This window comes from Tupaia chinensis, unplaced genomic scaffold, assembly GCF_000334495.1.
Source record: "Tupaia chinensis unplaced genomic scaffold, TupChi_1.0 Scaffold143573_1, whole genome shotgun sequence".
NCBI classification, from domain to species: Eukaryota; Metazoa; Chordata; class Mammalia; order Scandentia; family Tupaiidae; genus Tupaia; species Tupaia belangeri.
In genome coordinates this window covers 25,322-32,229 of record NW_006203418.1, presented here as the reverse complement: position 1 = coordinate 32,229, position 6,908 = coordinate 25,322, and the positions used below count along the sequence as shown (strand labels likewise).

The 6,908-nt window shown below is 48.5% G+C and overlaps 1 long non-coding RNA gene across 1 annotated transcript; it reads left to right on the top strand.

Moving 5' to 3' along the window:
• The first annotated feature begins 2,858 nt into the window (after positions 1-2,858).
• LOC102490441 (uncharacterized) lies at positions 2,859-5,786 on the top strand. Its single transcript, XR_336778.1, has 4 exons — positions 2,859-3,016; positions 4,638-4,777; positions 4,864-5,029; positions 5,682-5,786. It is a non-coding gene; the product is annotated as an uncharacterized LOC102490441 (long non-coding RNA).
• The last annotated feature ends 1,122 nt before the right edge of the window (positions 5,787-6,908 follow it).

The following is a 6,908-nucleotide window of genomic DNA, read 5'->3' as shown; positions in this document are numbered from 1 at the left end:
ATTTGCTGGCTGACGGTCAGAGGAGGACTCACAGGGAGCATGGACAACAGCTGCTTCCGCTTCTTATTGCAGGACTGGGAAACAGCAACATCCCATTTCCAGGGACTCTGTGGGGACCGAGTGGTGTCATATATGTGCAGAGCCTGGCATGTAGTGTTCTAGTTCATTGTCTTCGTGATGACCCTGTGAGGTGTGTACTCCAGCATCATTGTGTTCACGTGACAGGGGAAGGAACCAAGGCCCAGAGCTGAACAACTTGCCCCAAATAATGTAGCTTGTTCTCAGTGAAGCAGAATTTAGAGCACGAATCTTCTACTACTGCACTCCAAATACGTGTTTCCAGTTCCCTCTTCACCAGAACTGGGCAGGCTGCTTGTGAAACTGTGCAGACAACCTCGGTTGTGCCTCCCGGACTTGAAAGCGAGCCACTTAGGCCTAGATCTTTGGTCAGATTCGTTACTAGGTTTCCAAGCGTTAGAGGAAATTCTTTTTTGATAGAGCCAGACTGAGCTGCTCACCCACCTGGCATTAGTTCATAAGGGGAAAGAGGCATGAGTGTGGCCTCTCAGTAAATCCACCCCTGCTCCAGCCAAGACACCTCCAATGTTTCAGGTATGAAGAATGAGGTCTGGATTGGAGACTGGTTCAAGCCAGTGGCATTGCCAGACACCAACCTTCCTCTGGCTGCCGCCCCTAATGGCCAGGACCCATGGCTCATCCACATTCCTACTCGCCTTTGGACTTCAGGTTTGTTTCTTGGGACTTTAAGATGAACTTGCATGCCTTCCTACCCCTTCTGGAGACCGGTTCAAGCCAGGGGCATTGCAGGACACCAGGCGATAATGGCTGGAACCCATTGCTGTTGTCCCTACCCCTCCCACTTGCCTTCAGGTGCTCAGGACTTCCATGTTTTGAATAGCCTGCATGCTGCCTGATCTTTTCTTTTCTTTTGAGGTTAAGCTCATTAGCTCAGTTGGAGGCCCACCACTCTTTAAAATCAGGGAGGACTTTGGTTCACTCAGGACCAGTGACAACAGTGCAGGGTACTGGTGAGCAACAAAGAGGCAGACCACAATAGAGATCACCAATTTTCTACTCCTGCACACCTTTGAACACTCAGAGGTACCTTGAAAAAGTTAGGAAGGAATGTACAGATCACCAAATAACTAGGAACAATTGCAGAGGCTCAAAAAATATGAGCAACCTGGGCCGGCAGGTGGCATGGTGATTAAAGGCGCTGGCTTCCCCCAGGGCCGACCATGGTTTGAGTCCTAAACCTGGTGGCTTGCTTTCTCTCTCTCTCTCTGTTCCTCTCTGGTCAAGTTAAAATAAACAAATAAATAAATAAAGTTAAATAAAATAATTATTTTTAAAAAATATATGCACAACCAACAAATTGTCTCTCCCTCAAGGAAAAAACATCAATTCCGCCTCACCCACACACAGTACAATGGATGTCATGGAAATGTGGGATAAACAATTCAGAATATTTGTAGTGACCAAATAACAGAGATAAAAGAGACAATGGGCTCTAGGAGATGAGAAAGTCCTTTCTTGATTTGCAAGAAGAAATAGACACCTTACAAAAGAATCAGATGGAACTTCTAGGGATGAATAATGTGACACAGGAAAACAAAATCTCCCTCAAAAGTATTAAAAGTAGATTAGATCATGCAGAAGATCGAATCTCAAATGTAGAAGATAAAATATCTGACCTAGGAAAAAGTATCAAGAAGATTGAGAAAACAACCGAGAAAAATAAGGATAATATATGAGGAATACTGGATAACATGAAGCGCCCCAACATCCAGATAGTTAGTATTCCAGAAGACGAGGAAAATAATAAAGGCATTGGTAATTTATTCCATGAAATCCTAAAAGAAAACTTTCCAAACCTAGAAAGGCATTCAAATATCCAGACTCAAGAAATACATAAGACCCAGGAATCAGCAGTTAGCGTAATGGCTATGTCGCTGGACTCCCACGTAGTCGACCGCGGTTCGCGTCCGGACCCGGTGGCTTAAAACTCAAGCTGGGCACGTGTGTGTGCGTGCCCAAGATCCCGAGAGGAGAATAGCGGAGAAGGGATTGTGGTGTGACCATCCCCCCTGCGGGGTGATTTCTCGCTTTCTGTCTCTATGTCTCTCTCTGTCCGGCGAGTGCATGCGCCCTATAGCGAAAATCTCTCCAAAAAAAAAAATACATAGGACCCCAAATAGAATCAACCAAGAAGATCCTCTCCAAAGCATATCATAGCCAGATTGGCAAAAATGACAGACAAAGACAAGAATCTCCAGGAGGTGTGCACACCCAGTGTGCCCAGGGATACCTCTGCCACATGCCTGGGTCCTTCCTGCATGGGTACAGCCTCACAGGGCACTGTGTTACCGCTGAGCCACCCCTGATAGCCCTGCTTTTTTATAGATACCTTCTCTCTGGTATGCTTAAGAGGCTGGCTTCACCTTCAACCTACTACTCAGCCCTCCTCCCAGAGTTTCTCTTCCCATTCTCTGGGAATTCCCTTGGCTTCTCCCCCATATTGATCATTTTCCTCTTTCCTAGTTAATTCACTAATTTGGCCATGATTTGTATCCTACTAGTTTTCTTAGGTGAACTTTGGAGACGCCGACAGCCTGTTGTGAAATGTGCAGTCTGGGGCTGAGAAATGCGCAGTCTATGCTTCCCTGTCACGGCGAAGAATTGAAGCACAAGGGAACAAGCTGCTGAGCACGCGGTTTATTGAGGGAAATACGATATGTCCCACAAACCGAATGGGCCAGTGTCAAGGTTGGCAAGCTGGCCCTGACGCCTTCCTGGGGTCCCCTTAACCCTGTTTTAGACCCTTTGTTGATCTAAAATATGTGGCTCAGACTTGCTTTAACCTGTGCTCCTTTTCTGGCTTGTTCCTCATTGTCGTGCCTTGCAGGTCTCATGACTCAGGGCGTTATTTGAGTTAGATGGATGTCACAACACAGACCGTCACGCAGTCCCAGCTTCCAGTTTCGTTGTGCTCCAGGTTAGTTCCCTGATCTGAATCTGCCTCACCAAGCTTATCATCCCCAATGACTCCCAACTGCCTGATTGTCCAGGAGTAGAACCCGTCACCGGGGCCAGAGAAGACCTTGGCTATGCCCAGCAATGCCAGCAGGTGCAGGCTGGCCAGCAGGCGGTGTCAGGGACCGGTCTCTGAACCGTGGGGCTGGACTGCCCATGCCCGGATGCCATGTGGCTCTAATGTTCTGTGAGCTGGATGTGAGACCCCAGCGTGGGAGAACACGGAGCAGCGATGCAGTCCAGCCCCAGTGTGTGCTCTGTCCTGGCCGTCCACGCTCACCTTCAGGGAACAAACAGTCCATTCCATCACCTAGCCAATAGTAGATTCTGCCAGAGCACCTACCTGCCTTCGGGGGTCTCTAACCTGGTCCAGCTGGGACCCACAGAGGATCCCAGACTCCCTCCTCTCTCTGCCTGTCTTTGATCAAGCTTGGGGTCCACCTGTTGCCCTCTAGGGCTCTGATGGCAGCACAGTCCCGTATGGTTGTCAGGAAAGGAGATCTCTGAGAGCGTGGGCCCTGGAGAAGCCTAGGAGGGCATTTTCTCCCTTCTCTGCGCCTTCCCAGGAAAGACCTTCCAGGGTCACCTGGGCTCCCTGGCACCTTGGCTGAGGTCAAGGACCTTCGTGCTGAGAGCCCAGCAGGTGGCAGCAGCACAGTATGTTGTCTGGCCTGTGGGGGGCTGTGCCATGGCCTGGCTCCTTCTTGCCAGCTAACTTCAGCTCCTCCCTGCGGGGTCTGGGCATGCGCTCCTGGGGCAGCTCTGGACTTGTTTCCTACAAGGTGCCAGCCGTGCCCTCGGAGTGGGCACATTCAGAAGCCCAGCCCCAGTGGAAGAGGTGGACAGCACGATCTCTGTGCCAGCACTGCACAGTGCAGAAGGGGCACAGGCCCTTTCTAGGAGCTCAGACTCCCTTGGAGACCCCCCCGACCCACCACGAGGCAGAGCGAGAAGGCATCGGTTGCTTGTCTGTGCACACCACATGTGCAACTGGCTTCAAGGCTAGGGGAAGTTCCTGAGGAAGTGTGGGAAGGTCTGGACAGACTGGGCTTGGGAGAGTGGAGCATGGTTGGCAGGGGCGTGGCGTGGACAAGGGGACCTTGGGACAGTTGAAGCCTGGAGGTTTAGCTGTGGGTGTGTCGCTTGGCCTCTCTCCTGAACTGTCATCTCATGCAGATTACTCACGGACCCATGAATTGTTATTACTCTTTTTAAGCACACTTAGTTATCTCTTCCATGAGAGAGACAGAGAGAGAAAGAAGCATTCCAGCTGGGTCTTCATACAGATCCACTCTCAGCCTCAGCCATCCCAGGTTACAGGCACGCAGGCATTCACTCTGAGGGTACAGAGCGATGCAAATGCAGGCCTTCCCACGGGGCCCAACATCGGGGAGCATGTGTTACTGCTGCACCACGGTCTGGCCCCTGGAGCCAAGAGTTATTATCTGTGCATATGATGACATTTTCAGAGACAGATTTCAGTCCCTCCTCAGATGATTCCTAGTCACGAGGTCAAATATTTGGCTATTTGAAGCCTCTGGAGAACGGTCTGGATTTTCCTCTTTCACCCGTGGCTTACCCAGGCTTCCTCTGAAGGCAGAGCATGAGTCTGTGCTGTGACATTTGAAGCCCACAGTCCCAGGAAAGCAGGAGGGAGGGTGGGAGCTCCTACAACTGTGCCTTACAGAGCTGACCACTGCGTGGCGGGGAGCTTGTTCTCAGTGTAAGCCCATTTTCTGAAGACCTATGAGTTGCTGCTCCTTAAGGGAGAAGAACCTTCTTCTGACCAAAGGTTCACTCACCCCACAGGACGTCAGCATCTCCATATTCCCGGCTTGCACATGCAGAGTGCTAGCAAGTCCCTCGTCTCTCACAGAACTGCTTGAAGCCCGTCGGCACTGGGGCTCGGACCAGCAAGGTGGCTGTGTCTGAGGCAGCCCAGAAGGCCCACCCCTGCGCAGCTCTCCAACTGCAGGTACATTTTGCACCATTGTGAAACCCAGTGTCCTCACTCTCCGGAGCGGGAAGCTGCAGCCTGTTGGAGTCAGTGGAAAGCCATAGTCTCTACAGGGAATGAACACAAGGTTATTTAAAAACAAAACTACAGGGACCAGCAGGTGGCGTAGTGTTAGTCTCTCATGGCCAACCTCAGGGTTTGAGTCCTGGATTCAGTGGCTTGATACATGACAGGCCTGTGTGCGTGTGGGTCTGTGTGTGTGCCCATGCCTGCCCCAAATGCTGAGAGAAGCATGGAGGAGAAAGGATTGTGGTGTGGTCATCCCCCGTGGGAAGTGATTTCTTGTTTTCTGTCTGTTTCTCTCTGGCGAATGCACGTGCCCTATGCCAAAAATCTCTAAAAAACGAAACAAAACAAAACAAAATTACAGTCCTTTGGCTACAGCTGGCATTAGAGATGGTATTAATCACTGTTCCGCTCCATTTCCACCTTGGTTCCTCCAGGCCAGCCAGGTGGGGATGACCAGAGATTCCTCTCGGAGGGACCGAGAACCTTAGCTTCTTTGCCCTCTCATGGGCTCTCCTGTTCTTGTATTTCAGGGTGTCTTTTGTAAGCAACCTGTAGTTGGAATTTCTTTTTTCATCCAGTCTGAACATATTTGTCTTTTCAGAAAAGCAGTGGAAATAGTTAACAAGGATAAGACCGTGTGGAGTGGAGGGGAGAAGAGAAGAGGATAAAGACAGCAAGAGAACAAATAGAGAGGCAGGACATCAGGACGCAGATATGGTTTATTACCTGTTGATGATGACGTGCATAGTCTTATCAAGTGATTTCTTTTTTCATCCAGTCTGAACATATTTGTCTTTTCAGAAAAGCAGTGGAAATAGTTAACAAGGATAAGACCGTGTGGAGTGGAGGGGAGAAGAGAAGAGGATAAAGACAGCAAGAGAACAAATAGAGAGGCAGGACATCAGGACGCAGATATGGTTTATTACCTGTTGATGATGACGTGCATAGTCTTATCAAGTGTGGCCTGAGAAGTATTTCATGTTGGGTAAAGTCTTTTTACAAGCAAAATGAGAAGTAGTGATGGACTGTTTTAAAAAATAATTGGAATAATAATAATGATAATGATGTCTAGGAAAAATAATGAAAAACTATTGGATGATGATGGGGATTATATTGTCTCTGTATTGACTGAAATGCGTGGTATTCCTTCTGGAAAAAGAAATGTAATACACTATAAAGTTATATGTGATTCAATGTAATATAAAAAATATTATGATGATAATAAATAAAATAGAAAAAAAAATAAATAACTTGTCTTTTTAAGTCATTTGCTATAGGGTACACACAGTCACTGGAGAGAGAGAGAGAAAGCACCCCCCGCAGGGGTGATGGCCACACCCCAAACCCTTTTCTCCTCTCAGGATTTTAGGCGAGCATAGACACGCTTCTGGCCTGTTTTTCAAGTCATCAGGCCCAAGACTCAAACCACATAGTCATTTATGTGGGTTCTGCCTGCATTAACCACCATGCCACCTGGCTGGCTGAAAATATTTGTCTTTTAATTGAACCATTTAGTTCATTTTCTTTTGATTATATTTAAATATTACTATTTTATTTCTCTACATATTTAAAACCCTAAAGATGCTTTTTAAAGAAGTGTGTTTATGGCTTCCATGAGAGACAGAGAGCCAGAGAAACAGCACCCCAGTAGGGTCTCCCACTGTGATCCACCCCCAGTCTTGGCACTGTGTGCTAACACAACACCCTGTGATGCTGGACCCACGTGGGAGGCCAGTATTTGCAACTCTCTGATCACAGGTATGCAGGCCTGTGATCCCAACTGGCTGAGGCTGGGGGTGAATCACAATATGAAGACCCTGCTGGGAGT